This window comes from Sminthopsis crassicaudata, chromosome 1 (assembly GCF_048593235.1).
Source record: "Sminthopsis crassicaudata isolate SCR6 chromosome 1, ASM4859323v1, whole genome shotgun sequence".
Taxonomy (NCBI): Eukaryota; Metazoa; Chordata; class Mammalia; order Dasyuromorphia; family Dasyuridae; genus Sminthopsis; species Sminthopsis crassicaudata.
In genome coordinates, this window is record NC_133617.1 from 264246508 (window position 1) to 264266623 (window position 20116).

The 20116-nt window shown below is 33.3% G+C and overlaps 1 protein-coding gene across 21 annotated transcripts in view; it reads left to right on the forward strand.

Moving 5' to 3' along the window:
* Window positions 1-20116, forward strand: part of FAM110B (family with sequence similarity 110 member B) — a 200715-nt gene that overhangs the window by 149904 nt on the left and 30695 nt on the right. Inside the window, exon 4 of one of the 21 annotated variants that reach the window (XR_012484319.1) lies at window positions 7247-14919. The exons of the other annotated variants lie outside the window; for them this stretch is intronic. The gene's annotated coding sequence lies outside the window, so the exon portion shown is untranslated. Of the gene's footprint in view, window positions 1-7246; window positions 14920-20116 lie in introns of those variants that run through there. 21 annotated transcript variants of the gene reach the window in all.

Consider the following 20116-nt stretch of genomic DNA (forward strand, 5'->3'; position numbering starts at 1 on the left):
CACCTAATTCACTTTCAGGTATCAGGAAAGATACATTAATTGTACTGATGAACTACTTTCTTCTCTTACTTAATAGGACTTATCAGTGATGTGTTAAATGAAACAGTGATCTTTTATGGTTCTTATTCCCATATTTGGACTATGGGACTGGTGAGGAAATTTCAGGGAAATAGAGAGGGCACTTCAGCATATTGCTGTCTGCCATGGATTGTCATGTAAATTGCAACTCACTGAAAGTTTTCTGCTATCAAAGTTGAGGTAGAAACAAATGAGGAAATACAGGTCCTGAAACTGACATGTTATGGAGAGTCCTTGAGTGGGTGTTGCAGTTAGGGTGGGATTAGAGGACCCAGAGATATTTAGAATGGCATCTAGTAAGAAAAAAAAACAAAAAACAAAGAAGTCCCAGTTTTGCCAAAATGGCAGTTTTCACAAGAGTCTTCTTCCAAAGGAATTAATCTTTCCTCTTACCTGATTTGATACCAGAAAGGATTATGTCCTTTATATTTTTCTAGGCATTTATTTTGCATATATGCTGCTTGGGAACATTAGTCTACAAATAACTTTTAAAGTAGGTGATAATGATATTTTATATTTATTTGGTGAAAATCAAGCAGTGGTGAAATAATTTGTTCCAGAGCAGAGAACAGGATAAACCTATAATTAGTAACTAAAGAGATAATACAAGTATAAATAGAAAAAAAAAAACCATTTCTATTTTGGGAAATATGCCTTTTAAAATTTATTCTGGAGACCTCCAAAATGAATAGGATTGAGATACAACTTAATGGTACTTTGTAAAGGGCTAGAACTGAGCAGATGTACTTAACCTAGATGCAAGGTAACCAGCACTTAGGGCTAATTACCAATTGGACAATTCTCTATTAATATGTTTGGAGGATGATCCTGCTTAACTTTATGCTGGCTCATCTGGTGGGTGTGGTGAGAGAAGGGAAGAGAGATCAGAGGGTAGAGTAGGAGGAGGAGCATCATTCTTTGGCTGTGGAGAGAGAGGAAGGAGGTGTGAAGATTCCTATATCTATTCCCCTGATGGCAACCCCAAAAGACCAAGAATAAAGACTTTTGCTTATCCTGATTCTGGCTGATTCTAAGATATCCAGGGTCTCAACAGTGCTTATTAAAATATAACTGAAATTTTTGGAGGGCTTAGGATTTTGTAAAATGTTCCAAATGAACTATATATTTGGAAGTATCCAGAGATCTCAATTCTTCTGTTTTGTTACCTGTGAAACATAGGTTTAATCACCTTGCCTCTCAATACCTCAGTTTATCATCTGTAACTTAAGAACGTTTTGGCTACATTTCCAAAATCCATTCTTATTCTAGGTCCCAAGTTCAATTTACTCATGCAAAATTAAAATTTAATTTAGTTTTATATATATATATATATGTGTGTGTGTGTGTGTGTATATATATATGTATGTGTATATATATATATATGTAGCTTAATATTTTAAAATAAATTTCATTTCACTTGACAGAGCTCCCATCATAATAATCTAAAATCTCTTTCTACTCTATTTTAGTTCATAAAGAATTTAGATTTCTAAAGTCTTAATTATTTCAGAAACTACCTTGAAATGTATTGCTACTTAAACATGGTGATTACCTCATGTTTTTGAGTAAAACTTAACAGGGGGTATCAAATCAGGTGAAAGAAGGGAAAAAAAACCTTATCATTGTCCATTTTAAAATAAAAATTACATCAGAAAGTTGCTTATGTATTTGGCAGCTAAAATGCCATTTGAACAATAACTGTAAAATTGTGCCAAACACTTTAAGGCGAGAAGAGACTGGTGGTAATTGCTTTCCAAATAAAAGGTTATCACTATAAATAGAAATGAAGTATATTCTTGTAGGGACAGACTCTATTTTGCAGTAAACAGCATATAAGTTTCTTAGAATTAGGATCATATCAAGTGTATCATTTCTGCTTTTTTCGTCTATAAATTTTTATTGGTCACTATAACTTGGCTGTAGCAGTTCCTCTTAGGGTAAAATTTACAAATTTTGGACTTTTGAGCAATGAACAAAACATAATTCTTAGGATACTACCATCCCCTTACCTTACTACATTCTGTGCTTCACATAGTATTTAGTATTCTCTTATGTGAGGACACACACACATGCACACACATTTACACCCCATAACATTTCACTTCTCAATCCTCTGATACACTTTTGACACTGAAAAGAAATGCAAAAGACCTCCAAATACTAGAACTTCATCTATCACATTCTCCTATACTATACTCATGTACTTCATTTAGTTCTTTACTTGAAACTTTACTATCATGTATTCAGTATGTGATAAAAGGCTTGGTTATCTGTTTTTCTGACCAGCTACAACAAACTGAAAGTTCGTTGGGATAGAATTCTATAATATATGGGCACAGTGATAATAGGGAAAAGAATAGTAGCCCCAAATGATGAGGGAGGGCACAGAAAACCATAAAAGCAGATATACTTGTGTATTACGTACTAATAGCAATTGAAATTGATAATAATGAATTTTTCTTGTTCAATAAAAGAGTAAATTTTCTTTAATACCTGTTTAAGAATGCAGGAAAATATCAGAAATGGTACAGATGATAAAGCTTTACCATTTACTAGGCTTCAGGTATCCTGAAAGTTCACATATTGGGGGGGGAGGGAAAGGGGAGAATCACAGAAAATTCCATCATTCCTGACAAGACCAGATAATCCAGGTATTTTAGAATGAGTTGTACAATATAATTCAATTCAACTAACATTTATTAAGTACTTAATATGTCCAAGAATTTGTAAAAATCTATTTGGAAAATGAATTTTAGAACAGTAGAGAAGCACTTTAAATTTTTTAATTAGTGTCTTTATTGGCCCACATTAATTTTGGCAGGTAATATATAGCTTGATTTTATATCAAAAAAATTGAAGGCATGAGATATTATGTCTACCTCTGCAAGGCTAGATTCTTAAAACTTGGATACTCATATTTTGTACTCCTAACATTGATTTGTAACTTTTATTGTAAAATCTACTATCCCAAAATCGTTTTGGCAGTGATAGCTGGGTATTTGGAAAATTTTCCAAACAGCTGTAGCGGTATCTTTTTTTTTTTTTTTAAATTTCCCAAGTTATATTTTAATGAAATTACTCTTTAGGAATAGTATTTTCTACCGGTCCCCATCCTTTTTTAGCATAGTACTAATTACAGTTCAAAGTCAGGAATTAATTTTTAAAATTAATGTTGCCAAACACATTCATTCTAGGGTTGTAACTTTCAGGCAAATATTTCACTCAGCTATAAAATTAAAAGAAAATACGGGTCTCACTCAGCCTAGTAGTAGTGATCAAGAATTTGAGTTCCTACTGAATACCGACTTAATTTGTTGTGTATCATAATTTATTTTTGTCTTCATGCCAATAATTACTGCATAATTGGAGATTCAGTAATAAATACAAAAGAGAGGAAACCTTCAATTGAGAACTGTAAACCACCAATATGTCAAATAAATTAAAATGTGACAGGGGGAGTACAAGGTCATGTTATTTCATCACCTCTTGTCTACTCCTATTTCCTTTGTTTTCTTTTTCTAGATTTTTAAAGGACTTTGCTCTGGTGCAGTTCAATGTCATCTGCCAACTTAATGAATTTGCTCTTTTTCATCATTAATGAAAATTGTGGCCTTTATAACATTGATATACTAAGACTAATTGTCTAGACTAGATTCTTTTATCTCAGCTTATCAATGTAATGTTAAACATAATCAAAAATGTTGCCAAATTTAAGATGGATTGCTTCTGTGAAGTGAGATTGGTTTTAGAGGTCTTACTTATTGTTGGTTGGTCTTATTCAACAGTAATCATTAAGCCTAATGGGTATATGCTTAAAATGTACATTTGTAAGTATTCATTAAAATATGTATATTAATCCATTCCATACATAGCTTTGGTTCCTAGCAACTAAATTCTAGTTACCATAAATATATATATATGTATATATATATATATGTATATATATATTTTTTAGGCCCCCCAAAAATAATTTTCTATGAGTAACTGTAGTTTTAGATATTTTCTAAAAATCACTTTTTAAACATATTAAATATATTAAATCTATGTTTTTTATGACTCAGCCCTCTGTCCCCTTCTCCCCACTCCCACAATTTAACCAGACAATAAAATGCTATAAGAAATTAAAGTTTCAGAATATTACATCAAGTTTAGATACAGCCCAACCAAGACACATCATTCTTCTGTGAGAGCCAGAAAGGTGGAACCAGAAGAAATCTCTCAGTGTATTTGAACCTTAGGAGAGAAACAACATGCTAGTACATCTAGTTTGTAGTATTGATTTGGGGCAGCTAGGTGGAGCATTGGATAGAGCACCAGCCCTGAAATCAGCAGACCTGAGTTCAAATGTGGTCTCAAACACTTAACACTTCCTAACTGTGTTACCCTGGGGAAGTCACTTAACCCCTACTGCCTCAGCAAAAAAAAAAAAAAATCAAATAAATAAATAAATAAGATTATAGATTTTAGACATGTTGTAGCCCATCTCCCTCATTTTACAGATGGAGAGGTCCAATGAGGTTAGTCAATTAATCAGCAAGAATTTAAGTAGTTAAAAAAAAAAGAATTTAAATAATTACTAGTTGCCCAACATTGCACAGGTGCTAACATCTAGCAACCTGAAATTAAATGGGAGACAGACAATATTTGAACATGAGGCATTTATAGATAGCTTTCTACCTGTAAGAACACAAAGGTATTCTAAACCATCATATTTCCTAATGAGGACTCCTCCCCTATAATGGGAAATTTAAAAAAAAATTATGTTAGCAAAGTTTGATTAAATCATAGATCTCAAATTTTCTCTGAACCGATGATTCATCCTAAGTATAACTTTTTTTTTTTTTTACAAAGTCATTTTGTGATTCACCCACTTGTCTTCCCCCAGCTTTTTAAAGGCTACTTTAATTGTTAATTTGTTTACTTCCATTCCTGGGACTAGAAAATTGAATTCCCTATGAATGCAAATCATATACCTGGAAACTCTGGGAATACTCTACTAGTTTCTGCAGGAGAAAACTAGCCTTTTTTATATATGAATGATTTAATCAGACTAGGGACTCCTGTAAAGAGTATGGTATCTGATACCTCAATATGTCCCATGTTAGTAACAGTACACCATGGAACTTTTACTCTGACCCTAACCTGATTAAATTCCTGGCCTCCAATTGTCCATACTGTGTAGTCATTCTTTTATTATGTAGTATATCCAATGAATACCTCGGGATCCATTTATTCATGTAGTTAAAGCTTTCTTTGTAAAAGATCACATGTCTGTAACTTGCAAAAATACACAAGAGCTTTGATTTCCTCAGTAGTGGGAACATATGCTGTGGGTTCTCCCTTAAGCACAAAGATCACAGTCTATCCATGAATATAGGATCATAGATTTAGAGATGGTAGAAATGTTGGGTAGAATCTAGTTTAATCATTCTACAAATAAGGAAACTAAGGTCTAGACAGCTTAGTGATTTTTTCAGGTGATGAGCACCAAAACTAGACCACACTATTATAGGTATATTGAGATATAAGTTAATTATTTTTTATATGTGTGGCTCAGAGGTGAGATGTGAACCTAGGCTGTCCTCACTCCAAGCTCAGCACTTTTAAAATTATACCATTTTTTTCTTTGAAAAAAGATATTTGTATGATTATATATCTGAACCTAAGTCCTTCTCACTCCAAACCCTAATTTTCTAAGTTATATCAGTAATGAAAGGATGTTTACACTGTTATATCTCAGATTTGGAAATTCTTAAACTTAACCGATGCTTTTTGAATCTTGCCACTTTTAAATTTCTTCTCCCATGTTATTCACTTGCCTTTACATGAACCTTAATAGCTAACATCTGTAATATATGGAAAGAAATAAAGGAAGCAACAAGCACAAAGTTCCAAAGTGGCTTCCTCAAGAAAAGGCCATATGAAATTAATTTTATTAACATATTTGACAAGGTTACTAGACTGATAGGCCAAAGTGAAGCTGAAAACTATTTTATAATTAGGCTTCGTTGAGTACTTGACAAAATTTTTCATGCCTTCTTTGTAAATAAGATGGAGAGGTATAGTTAAGTGGATATGTTAGTTTGAATAAGCAAATCCAGAAAAGAAGTTATTTCTGGTTTGATGTCAACCTGAAAGGTTGATCTTATGCTACTTAATATTGTAATTATGGATAAAGGAATACATGGAATACTTATTAGCAGAAAGGTAGGAAGATTAACTAATAATATACATAACAAAATGATAACAGGATACATCAATATTCAAAAAATACTTGACAGGCCAGAATATTGAAAGAATTCCCCTAAGATGAATTTCAACTGGGAAAATGTAAGATATTACATTTATATTTAAAAAATCAATTTCACAAGTACAAGGTAGGAGAGATGTGGGGGTGAGAAAGAAGAGAGAGAGAAAATAATGATAAAGAAAAGTCTGGAGGTTTTCCTGCACAAGCTCAATATGAGTCAGTGTGATATGGCAGCCCCAAAACCAAAATAATTGTAGGTTGCATTGAGAGTTATATCATTCAGGATTAAGGAAAGAATAGAAATGTTGTACTCTGCCTGGGCCAAAACACATCCAGAACACTGTGTTCATTTTTGACACTATATTTTTAAAAGAGATTGATAACTAGAGAATCTGTTAGAAGCAGGCAACCACAAAGGTAAAGAACCTATAATTCATGCCATAGAGGCTTGATTGAAGAAATATACCCATTATTTAGAATGAAAAGAAGATTTAGAGAGAACATAACAGCCTTTTCAAGGGCTCCCTAATGAAATCGGGGCCTACACTGGTTCTACTTGGAACTAGAAGGTATAGCTGGGAGTGGACAGTGGGTAAAAATCACAATAACAAATTTGGCCTTAAGGATTATCTTGAGAGTCATAGGCTTCCCGCTGAAGAATAGGTCTTCAGACAAAGGCTGGATACTCCCTAGTTTGAGATGTCAAAAAGAGAATTTTTGGCTACATATTAGAGTAAATGGCCTTCAAAGTACCTTCAGACCACAAGATTATGTCATACTGTGAAATTGCCGTAGGATAGTAAAGTAAACCAGCTTCTCGAAGCTGGAAGTTCTGCACCCACTCCTAAGGCCCAATCCCAGTGTTGTTGAACTTGGAAATTTTAACCTCCATTTTTCTGTCCAATTATCTATTTCTAGACAATGTGGTGGCTATCTGCTCTTCATGGCTCACTCTGTTGGTGCTCCTGAGCCCAAGAAATCCACCAACAATCTTCAAGCAAGGATTCCCAGAATGTACCACTGCCCAGCCTAATTGATAGTAGTGGCAATGATGGTTGTTTCATCATGCTTTTTCCCTCTTACCTTCTATGATTGTTAGCCTGTCTTTGCCATTGCCTGTCATATAACTAAACTAACAAATAATATATAAATTGGTTCTCCCCGTGGGATTTGTAAAAGGAGAAGACAAGTTGAATTCCTTGAGTTTTATTGCAGTTGTTATTTATTTATTTGTTTGTTTGTTTGTTTTAAGAGAAGTTGTATCCTCCTAAACACACCATGATAGCCAATATTGTCCAAGCAAGAGACAGTAGTGGAGACTATTAGATGAAAAACACCTCAATCTGCCCTCTGGTTCATCTTTGGGGAAGGAAGAAAGAAAAAAAAAAGGATAACCTTTTATCATTGCCAGTGTAAGTTCACTTTCTCAGGAGTCCTTGAGCAGGTATAACATGTATTCATTGAACAAAAGTTATAACCGGGAGGAGATGCGTCAAAGGATTGGCTCATTGCCCGGAATTTGTTTCTAAACCTCTGTAATAGGTTCTTTGGTTTTTCATCAGTACTGTAAGATCACAAGGGAAATGGTTAGACTATTATTCCTAAGAGCAAAGGATCCCACTTTTCTTGGACAATCCAATTCTTTATTTCTGTTGCCCTTTGGTAACACTGTGTTTCCTGGAGCCCTTTTCCCAGAGTAACTCTGAAATCTACTTGAGCTGAAATAAAGGAAACGAGATTTGTCAAGTGTTTAATTGACTTCTTAATGAGTAAAATAACTTTGCTACCTAATGCATTCTTTTCAGGAACTTAGTTCATTTTTAAGCTGATAATTTCCCAGTTCTAGAATTAGAGAATAAATCTACATATAAAATATGAATGGTGGAATTAAAGAAGAAAAACCTTTGCATTCATTATATTCATAAAGTTCACGTAAAATGTTTTAAAATGCTACTCTAATAAAAGCTTTATTTTCCTACAGTATTTGAAGAAAACAAAGTGAACAAATAGTTTGTTATCGTGTTTTCCTATGACCCTAATAGGATGGCTTAAAGAAAAGATCCTTTGTTTTAGCAGGTTTGTTTTATAGCATTTTTATGCCATTCTGGTTAGAATGCCTTAAAGCAGAAAGGAGAAAAGTCAATATCAGATAAACCAATTAGAAACTCTTAAGTGAAATAGATACTCAGAACCTCAGTGAAACAAATGAGCTGGCATATATCAAAAGTATTATCATCCTTTTAGTTGGTGGTAACTGGACATATATTTGAGAATAGAGTGGAGTTGATTCTCTAAATTCACTCCCTAATGGCATAAGAATGGGCTCCAACTCCCAGGATTGGAACAAAAGAGAACAGAGATGTAGTCTTTTTTTCCCAAGTAATAATTCTGTAAGATTTCCTTCTCAACATTTTTCTGAGTCTCGTCACTCACAAGGTAGAGACTTCAGTTTTTTAAGTGCTTGAGTAAATATCAAACATGAGATCTCTGAAGAATTGCTCAGAATTTTGGGTAATCCACTGACTAGTTATTTGGATTAGTGAAAATGAAGAGAATTTTTCCAGTGTCTGAGAAGACCCATCATGAATATTCTGAAAGTGTCTGCCAGCATAGTTTCTGGCATATAGGCCCTTAATACATGCTTGTTGATTTGATTTGTTGATAGTTAAAGTGATAGTTTCAGAAAAATCATTTTTGGAAGCTTTTAGAACATCATTCAGACTAGATTTTAGTTCTAATGTTAAAGAGATCTTTTGAATTGGAAAAGATTCATATTTTTAAAAATTTCTTTAGTTAACCCCAAAGTCTTTAGTATACTAAAGAGATTATTGTGGTCATTTATTTTAAGCTGTCTAACCTCTGTTTGCCTCAGTTTTCTTATTTATAAAATGGAGATAACAGTACCTAAACTATAAGAGTTGTGAGCATCAAATGAGTTGGAAAGTGCTTAACACAGTGCCTGGCATTTCATAGGTGTCATATGAATATTTATTGCCTTCTCTAATGAAAATAAAAATCATCTATTCAAAAGAAGCTATTATACAATATAGTAAAAAGCTAATGAATATAGAAAAATGTTTTAGTAAGAATTTTATGTGCATATGCTAGTCATGATCTTTGAAGAATTAAATATTAAACATGCAAAAACTTTGTCTTTTAACTTGTTTTAAATTTCTGTTTAGTTTTCACTAAATCTTTAGCTTGATAAGATTGCCTACACCATTATACTAAGTCATTTAATTCTGTATTTTTCTTCTCTATTTCCCCATCTCTTTAATTACTATGTATTCTAAGACAATTTCCTGTGCCCCTTTGATGAATGAGTGTACACTGTCATTATGGAAATGCCAATACCAGCTAGACAAAGCAGTAACAGGTTGCTACAACCAAGAAGAAACACTCCATTAAAAGTTACTTAGCTAGCAATCTTTTTTGTTATACATTTAGGGAAGAAAATGGGAGATTTCATTCATTTCAAAACGATCATTCCCAATATTCAGTTTGAGTTATAATCATGACAATTAAACAATCTCTTTCATGTCTTAGTTTGTGTCATTGTCAGAAAAATGTGAAGATTAATTTGTAAATGATGCATTGCACCCTATAAATACTATTGTCCGGCTCTTCACGATCCCATTTGGGGTTTTCTTGACAAAGATATTGAAGTGGCTTGCTCTTTCCTTCTCTAGCCCATTTTACAGTTGAGGACATTAAGGCAAAAAGGATTAAGTGACCTGTTCAGGATCACACAGCCAATAAGAATAAGTATACAAGGCTAAGTTTGAATTTCCTGACTCTAATCCAAGCACTCTTTCCACTGAACCAACTAGCTGTCCTTATAAAAATATGCTATTTGGCAGATTTTTTTAACTTTTGAGCTTTTATTAAACACCTACTCTGTGCCAAGAACTATAACAGTCCTCTATCCTCAAGGAACTTATAAGTAGAAAACTAGAAGTGGTCTTGGTTCTATGCAGCAGTATTAAAACCCAAATTGAAACCCACACAGGTTGTAGAACTTGGGTTTTGGGGGACTTGAAACTGTGTAACTGATCTATAAAAAAGAGAAATTAAGTGGCATTCAGTGTAAGACTGAGTAGAGTAAGAAGACTAGAGTAAGAAAGTAAGAAAGACAAATCTAAAAGCCTTAAATCCACACTTCTTAGGCTCAGTGATTAGTTGAAAGATTCTACCCACCAGATATGCCATATTTGATTAAAAAACTATTTGAAGAGGGAGGGGGAGATGAAAGGAAGATAAGATGAATATATTTATAGCAGTAAGAGAAATTATGTTTGTATGTAAATATTTTATAAGACACCCTAAAAATAAGTGTGGCATACTGTTTCTCATTGGCAAGATTTTACTGTAGAAAAGTGGAAAATAATTAAATGTTTTATTTAAACTGTGTGTTCTTTTTGATTTTTTCTAATCTTGCCTTTGTTGCTTAGCTTATCCAATAAACTATAACACATTGAAAGATGTTTTCTTCGGACTTTAAGTCCTAAAAAGAATAGGAGAATACTCCCCACTACTTTCAAGTACCACCTACCAAGAATCAATCCAGACAGCTTTACAAAATTCTTTAAGCAGTTCAACAGGTGAATATCTTTTCTTTAATTTAGTACCAAATCAGGGCTCTTGCTGTGGTAACTACTTGGATCCTATCCCAGAAGTGGCAGCATTTCATTTATAGATAAGGATAAGTGCTTTAGTGCTAAAAAGAGGGCAAGAGCAATATTTTTGAGATTTTTTTATGTTATATAAGAGCTGTATGATTAAGTATCTGGCATTTCAAGACTATCCCTTCAGGATATGTAAAATTTACCAAGTTAGATAATGGGATTGGCTGAAAACTATCCTCCAAGGTCTGGAGAATGTCAGAATATAAGTGGATATATACAAGAATGATTTCTATAAGATTGTATGGACCAAAAGAGGATTTTTTGGAGATCCTTTTTTAATAATTCTATTTTAAATGCTTGAATTTTATTTCACTCATATGTTTTGTAAAAATGTCTTCTGAATTAAGCTTGATTTGTGGAATTAAGATTAAAAGCAGTGATACGATGAAAAGAGCACTGGAGTTGAAGTTGAAGACCTTTCATTGAAATATCACCGCTGATATTAACCACCTGTGTATCTTAGGAGTCCCTGAAGCTCTCTTTTTTGATCTCAATTTTGTAATCTATTTTTTTAAGTAAGAATGTTTAAATGTGAGGAGCTATCCAGCTCTAATTCTGATATCATTTCAAAGTTTTTCATTTTCTGCATGCAATGGTAGAATTATTTGGATGAACTTTTGTAATTCTAATACAAGTTCAAACTGTTGCCTGAGCCATCTTTTCCCTTTCACTATCAGACTTTATACAAATGATTCCTAAACCTATATTTCAAAAACCAATCATTTCCCAGGGCTCCAAATCAGTATTTCTAATTGCCTGCTGGAAATCTTTATGAAAATGACCCTCTGCTACTTAAAAATCAACATATCCAAAACTTAGTGGGCCTTTCAGTGGGATTACACTTGAAAAACTTCCTAAGAATTAAAACCACCAGTAACTGGAACAAACTACTTTTAAGTGAGTTTCCCCCTCATTAAAAATTTCTGTGCAAAAGATAAGACCACCTATTATTGGCTGTATCATTAATCTGGGATTCTTCAGCTTTTTTTTCTTTGATAGCTTTTTATTTTTCCAAATACATGCAAAGATAGTTTTAACATTCACCTTTGCAAAACTTTGTGTTCCAATTTTTTCTCCTTCCCATCCTTCCCTGGACAGAAAGTAATCCACTATAGTTGAACATGTACAGTTCTTCTAAACATATTTCCATATTTGTTATGCTACACAAGAAAAATCAGATGAAAAGGGGGAAAAATAAGAAAGAAAAGAATTGTATTTGTTAGCAAACAAAACAATAATCCAAAAAAAAAGGTGAACATAACATACTTTAATCCACATTCAATTTCCATAGTTCTTTCTATGGATGTGGATGGCTTTTCATCACAAGTGTATCGGAACTGCCTTGAGTCATCTCATTATTGAAAAAAACAATTCCATCACAATTGATCATCACATAATGTTCTCTTGGTTCTGTTCACTTCACTCAGCATATAAGTCTCTCCAGGCCTTTCTGAAATGAGCCTGCTGATCATTTATTATAGAATAATTGTATTCCATTACATTCATATACCATAACTTATCCAATCATTCCCCAGCCGAGGGGCATCCACTGAAATTCCCATTTTCTTGCCACTATAAAAAGGGCTGCCATAAACACTTTGCACATGTGGGTCATTTTCCTTTTTTTATGATATCTTCAAGATACAGACCCAGTTGTGGCACTGCTACATCAAAGGATACACACAGTTAATATCCCTTTGAGCCTAGTTCCAAATTGCTCTCCAGAATGGTTGGATCAGTCCACAACTCCACCAACAATTGTATTAGTGCCCCAATTTTTCCCACATTCCCTCCAATATTTATCATTACCTTTTCCTATTATATTAGCCAATCTGAGAGGTGAGAAGTGGTACCTCAGAGTTTTCTTAATTTGCATTTCTCTGATCAGTAGTGATTTAGAGCATTTTTTCATATGACTAGAAATGGCTTTAGTTTCTTCATCTGAAACATAAGCTTATTTTTAAAAAATATTTTTATAATTGCATTTTAATACAATTGGTTTCTTTGTCATTCTATGTATTTTTATTCACTTATAAATGGCAAAGGGATCTCTAAGACATTCCCTCCCCCAAAAAAACCTCCTGTGGTGGAAAATATCTTTTAAAAATTTAATTATTTTATTCACAACTTAAGAAATAAAAAAAATTCTAAAACACAGTAGAAAAGGGGAAAATATAATCATACATAAAACTGCAAGTCTATTAAGGATTACTTGCTATTCCTTTTAAATATATAATAAAGTTGTGCAGTATTTTTCTTAAGCAAACCCAGAACCTACATTAACAAAATTATAAAAAAAAAACTTTTTATACATATAAAATCAGATTTAAACAATTGTAGAAATATCAATTGTTTAAGGGAAAATCAAAGGCATTTTTTTCAGGTTCAGAAGAACTTGATGGGCCTCTGAGGTCCTTTCACTTCTTATATTTTATGAGTGAAGCCAAAGTTTTCTCTTACCTTCTATATCTGTTGATACCATCATCCTCCCAGGCAAAATATTTCTTAGAAATTTAAAATCAACTTTGAGAGTTGTTCTCTTCCTCAGCCCATAAATCCAGTTGCTTGCCCAAATCCAAGTGGTTTAGTCTCCCACATTTTTCCCTTTCTCCCAACTCTACTTCATGGTTTTCAAAGCTTTCTCTCTTTTCCTCTATTCAAAAAAGCTTCTGGCTGGTGCATACAGTATAAACTCCTGGTCCCAATGATACCACAATCTTGATTCAGCCTACCTTTATATTATTATACTCTTTGCCAATTCTGAACAATTTCTTTTGCCAGGCACAGTGCTTAGTGGTGAATATACGAAAGCAAAGGTGAAATATATAAAGATTTTACATATAGATTCATATGTGCACATGCTCTGGGGGGAGGATGTCTACATATAAATAAAAAATAATACATATATATATATGCATATATATATATACAAATGTATTAATACAAATACAACTAATATACACATATGTATATAATATAAATACAAAATAAATATAAATTAATCTCAGGAATAGGCACTAATTGCTGGAGGAACTAGTAAGACAAGAAACCTCTCCCACCAAATTTGGCAATTGACCTAAGTCTTAAAGGAATCCAGACATTCTTAGGGGTGGAAGTGAGAACATTTTAGGAATGATCCACAGACAGTACAATAGTGTAGAGACAGAAGATGGAGTGAATGATAGGCTTGAAGAATAGTAAGATTGGCTAGAGCCTAGGATATGTGGAGGAAAGTACTATATGTAAGCTTATAAAGCAACCAATTTGTGAAGAGTTTTGATTGCCAAACATAAAAAAAAAAATCATATTTGACCCTAGAATTCATAGAAAACCACCGAAGTTTATTGAGTAGAAGGGTAACATAATCAGACCTGTGTTTTAGAAAAAGCCTTTTGGTAGCTGATAGATCAGAAGCTAAAGTCAGAGAGAACAGTTAGAAAGCTATTGCTTCACTCTTACAAGAATTACTATTATATAGCACTTTAAGGTTATAAAGCACTTTACAAATAAATTGCTTCTAATTGTGAACTTCACAATGACCCTGAAAAATTGGTGCTATTTTTATCCCCATTTTATAGATGAGGAAACTGAATTTGAGAGGTATTGAATAAGTTACATATGTCAAACAGCTAGGACATGTCTGAGGCTGGATTCAAACTCCTGTTCTCCTGACTCCAACTTCAATATTCCACCTACCTGAGTGGAAGGAAGGATATGTATATATTAGAAATGAAAAGACTGGACAACAGGATGAATTGCCCAGAGTAAATGACAGAGAAGAATCAAGGATGATGTTGGAGTTGCAAACTTGGGTGGTTTTTGGGGGCTAAAAGATAATGGAACATATTTTAAACATTTTGTTTTGATACATAGTAAGCACTTCATAAATGCTTTTTATTCACTTATTCATTAAACATTTATTTATTCAATTGAATGGATTCTATTGAATATAGTGGGGGTTTGGGGTTTTTGGGGGTTTTTTTTTGGGGGGGGGATTGGCTTTAAAAAATTTACTTGAATTTCAGGTGCTAATTTTCCGGGTTTTCTGCATCCATCCAAGGAGTTTTTTTTGATTTATTGTTTTGATGTCATTTCATTGCTTTTACAATGTTTTACTGAACCTATCACCACCCTAAATTGACCCATCCTGCACAAAATAAAAACGCCATAATAGTATTTTTATTTTGTTTTCTTCTGAATAATGATCCAGATTGCCAGAAATTTGATCATATTGACCATATGGTTATACCACCTGATCTGTAAATTTCTTCCAGCTTTACTATTCTGTGATTCTACATTTCAAAAATTATGCTTTCTCTTAATGGTTCTAAGGATAATCTCTTGACTATTATTGTCTTGAATTGAACCTGCTACTACAGTTATAAAAAAAAATCAAATAGGTCTAGTGGTCTGTTAGCAGACACATTCATATCATAAAACACTATACACATTACTGCTCTTGTAATAGGCTTTTCCATTATTGTTGTTTTGTTTTAGTCATCAATCTAGTTGTTTCCCCATATATTTCTTTCCTTGTAGTACTGCCCTTATTAAAAATGCTGTAACCTAGCTCCATCTAAATAAAGTAAAAGAAAAAAAAATAATGTCCTATCCTGTCTTACTGAGAGTTAAGAAAAATATTATTCAGTGTAATTAAGGGTTGATTTTGTTGGGTTTTTAGGTTTGTTTTGTGTGTTGGGGTTTTGGGGGTTTTGTTTTGTTTTTTTTTGTTTTTTTTGAATGGCATGCAGTAACATAGGAAAAGTTACCTTTGTTCCTACAATTCCTATTGTAGAACATTTTGAATTCTGTAGGTCTTCACTTGATGAACTAGTGTAATAGCATACATGCTGTTAATTTTGCCAATCAAATTAAGGATGTTTGGACTAAAATAGACATTTGAGAATTAAAACGAACGTGTTAGTGCTGATGAATTGCTAATATGTAGCACCTTTAAATTTTAATCTGAATTCTTATAAGTAGATATTAGAGATGCCAAGAATAATAATAGCTAACTTTTATATCACACATACTATGTGCCAGGCACTTTACAATTATTATATCATCCGATTCTCACAACAACTGTGGAAGATACTGACAGATGAGGACACTGAGGCAAACAGAGGTTAAGTTCTACCCAAGGTTACACAGCTAGTTTCTGAGGCAAGATCTGAACTCCGTCTTCCAGATGTCACCTAGCTGTCTCCAGGAAACAACATAATACAAAAATGATTCATTGTCCCTATAATCGTGTAACAGAAGAGTACTTGGAAATTGAAAACAATATGGAAATAGTCATCTTTAAAAAAAAAAAGTTGCTCCTGATGTTTAAAGCAACTTCTAAAATATATTTTTTTAAAATTCTTCAGGTTGACTCATTTTAAGAATAGTCAGTATTGAGGAGAGAAACCCTAATTGTACAGTATGCATTTTTAAAATTTACATTTAAATTTTTCTGATCTTTACCCTGCAATGCTGTATTGGAGATGATTTTGTTATTTAAATACTTTCTTTTTTGGTTTGCTGCCTGATTTTTTAGTTCTAACAAAGATCTTGAGCTCAATTTAAACAAACCTTTTTCATTCAGCTATCAGAGCATTTTTCAGAGAAACAATGCATTCATTACACAGCTGTTTAGTTGATTAAAATGACAGGGAAGGAATACTACCAAAATAATTTCAGAAAATCAGCCACTGAGTTTGGTTTATAGTCCTGCCGTAGGCTGTTGTTCATGATCCAGACTGATTAAATTACCCTTTCTTTGTCTTTCACTACCTGCATACATTTGAAATTTTGTAGCCAGAATTCTTTAGCTTTCTTGCACTACCGTTCCATGCATACCCAGAAAATAAAAGAAGACAGAAGGAAAGAGATAAAGAGAGGGGGGAAAAAAGAAAGATTATCCAGCACTGCCTGTGCTCTATAACCATTATAGAATTGGGAAACAGGGAACCATCTTTAATAATCTGCAGATATTTCTGGCCTATAGACATTGAATACTTTTCTTACACTAGACTGCTTCATTAACAGATTGCCCAACTCATTTTTAGTGTTATCTACTTAAGAATGTGGAAAGATCATTTATTCAAATGCTTAAATTCATAATAAGCTCTCTATGTAAAAATTTAACTTTAAATAAAATCATGGAAAAGGAAAAATTATGATAGTGTATGTTATACTCTGGGCCCAGAATTAAACAGGTGGAGAACATTAAGATGAATTATATTTAGCAAGTAGTTTAGTACTTTAAAGACCTTAATTATTTTCCTAAAACAATTTTTTAAATTTTTTATTTTATTTTTCTTTTTTTGGCAAGGCAATGGGGCTAAGTAACTTGCTTAGGGTCATACAACTAGTAAGTGTTAAATGTCAGAGGCCGGAGTTGAATTCAGATCATTCTGACTTCAAGGCCTATGATCTATCTACCACACCACTTAGCTGCCCCAATATTTTTTAATTTCATTATTTTTCTTGTGGTATTAGATTTCTGCAAATCATGGAATACTAAATTTACCAGAGATTTGTAATTGTGGGTTACCTAAAGAACAATGAAAAGTTACTGAGCAACATGAGAGTTGTATAGAAGAAGTAGCAAAAAAAATACTCTTAGAGAAAATAGTCATATAGAGACAGTCTCTGGGTGTGGATAAAATCCTTGGCCTGGAGTCAAGAAGATTTATCTTCCTGAGTTCAAATCTGGCATTAGACACTAGCTATGTGATCCTGGATGAGTGACTTAATCCCATTTGCCTCAGTTTCCTCATCTGTTTGGATTTGGAGAAGGAAATATCAAGCCACTCCTGTATCTTTGCTAAAAAAAAAACCTGACATGAGGTCATGAAGAGTCAGACACATCTAAAAGGACTGAACAATAACAAAAATTGACAAAGATTAAATAATATATATGGTGTCAAGAGGTCTAGATTTGAGCTTTCAAGATGTTGGGTAGCTCTGATGTAGAGCATTTTTAGAGAATCAGGGTCACAAAGTTGGGATGAATTGTATTTTATATGATTGGAGGGATTTCTTCCTTCAGTGAGATAATGGATTTATAAGCCTGTGCCCCCAATACTGGTCATGTCAGTTTATTTAAAGCTATATTCCCAAAGTAGTGCCAGTTTTATACATTAGCATGTCGAGACACACTTAACTATATTTTTTCTCAGATTTCATCACTCTATCAGTCATTTTTGTTTTTATTTTTGTTGTTGTTGTTTTAATCTAGAGGACAGAACATAATAATAGCCATAGTAGAGAGACAGTATTATTATTATTCAGTGATTTCATGATCCCATTTGAGGGGATTTTTCTTGGCAAAGACACTGGAGTGATTTGTTATTTCCTTCTTCATTTTTCAAGATAAAGAACTGAGGCAAATGGGGTTAAGTGGCTTAACTTAACCCAGTATCACACAGCTAATGTCTGAGGTTGCACTTCAGTTATCCCGACTCCAGACCATTGCATCACCTAGCTCTCCATATAGTAGAAAGATAAATGGATGTTTATCTGAATATGTGTATGTGTAAATATATATGTATGTTTTATGGTGGTGAGATAGTTCTTTCTATACAAGTCTAGAACTAAAAGACCAAGCAAACTTGTAGGTTTAGGCAAAAGTCTGGGCTTTAAACATGCACAAAATCAGTGGCCATTTTTCTTTAATGGAACATAAATTCAATAGATAAATATTTATTTAACAGTATCTAGATGGCATAATGGATAGAGCACCAGGCCTACAGTCAGGAAATATAAATTCAAATCCAGTCTCAGATACTTTTTAGCAGCATGACCCTAGTCAGATCACATAATCTGTATTTTCCCCAGTTTTCTCATATGTAAAAGTGGGGATAATAATAGCACTTCCTTCTGGGATTCTTGTGAGGATTAAATGAAATAATCATTATAAAGTTCCTGGCACATAGTAAGAGCTATATAAATGTTAGGTAATAATTTATTATTTTTGTGATGGTGAAGATTAATAATCATGATGATAATAATAATGATGATGCAACATTTACTGTTTTGTGTCCCTTGGGATTGGGAAGGAGATTACAAGTCTAGATATGACACTGAACCTTTTCCCTTATGGAATTTTCAATTAAATCAGAAGATAAGAACTGCCATAGATGTCTGTGTGTTTTGTGTATTACGTGATGAATGCACGTATTTTTACAAAACAGAGTTCAGTGGAAATTCTGAGAGGAGGATTTTTCCGAAATCAGGAAATCAGGAAGGCTTTGTGGATTCAATGGCCTTTGAGTTGAGTTTTATAAGTAAAGGGAATGAAAGGCAATTTAGGTACTATGATTAGAATCTATTCTCTAATAAGTTCAGTGAATAACTGGAGAAAGAGATCATCCTATTTGACAAGAGTACATAAGAGATTAAAAAAAGGGAGATAAAATCTGAGAAAGTTGGATGGAACCTACTTATGGGAATCTTGAAAATTTAGAATTCCCCTTCACATTACCATGATGCTTCTTGCTCTTGGTCAGTCAGTCTGTGGTCACTGTCACTTCAGTGACAGAGAAATAAGGCAAGAGAAATCCCTTTCTGTGCTACCACATTCACTTTTGACTATGCAGTGTGGAACACATTTTTCCATGTAAACAATATTACAATTGGTGTTTGGCTTTCCAGGCAAACCTACAAAAGTACATTTAACCCACAGTCCTTAGATAGCAGGACAATTAGTATGCCAGTTTAAGTAGCTATTCCTTGATAAGAGTTCACACTGAAAGGGTGTTTTTTGTGGTATGTGGTGAGAATGGAAGGAGGTAGTTCAGTTAATTGGTCTGTAATGTTTCCTTTGACCCAAATTGTGAAGAGATTATGGTATCTGAGGGAAGATAGAATCCTCAAACTATACAATTGTTATAATAGTAGGTCTTCTGGACCAACCCTCTAATTTTTACAGATGGGGAACCAAAGATAAGAGAGGTGAAAGTGCTTGCTAAGTGGAAAAGCTGGAATTGAAATCACATCCTCTTTCTCTAAATTCACTATTCCTTCCACTCCATTATGTGAATTCCTTCATGCTGTAGGTGAGCTAAGTTTTGAGCTCATTAGCCTTTCCAGCCTTTTTATAAGTTAAAAGTTCTTA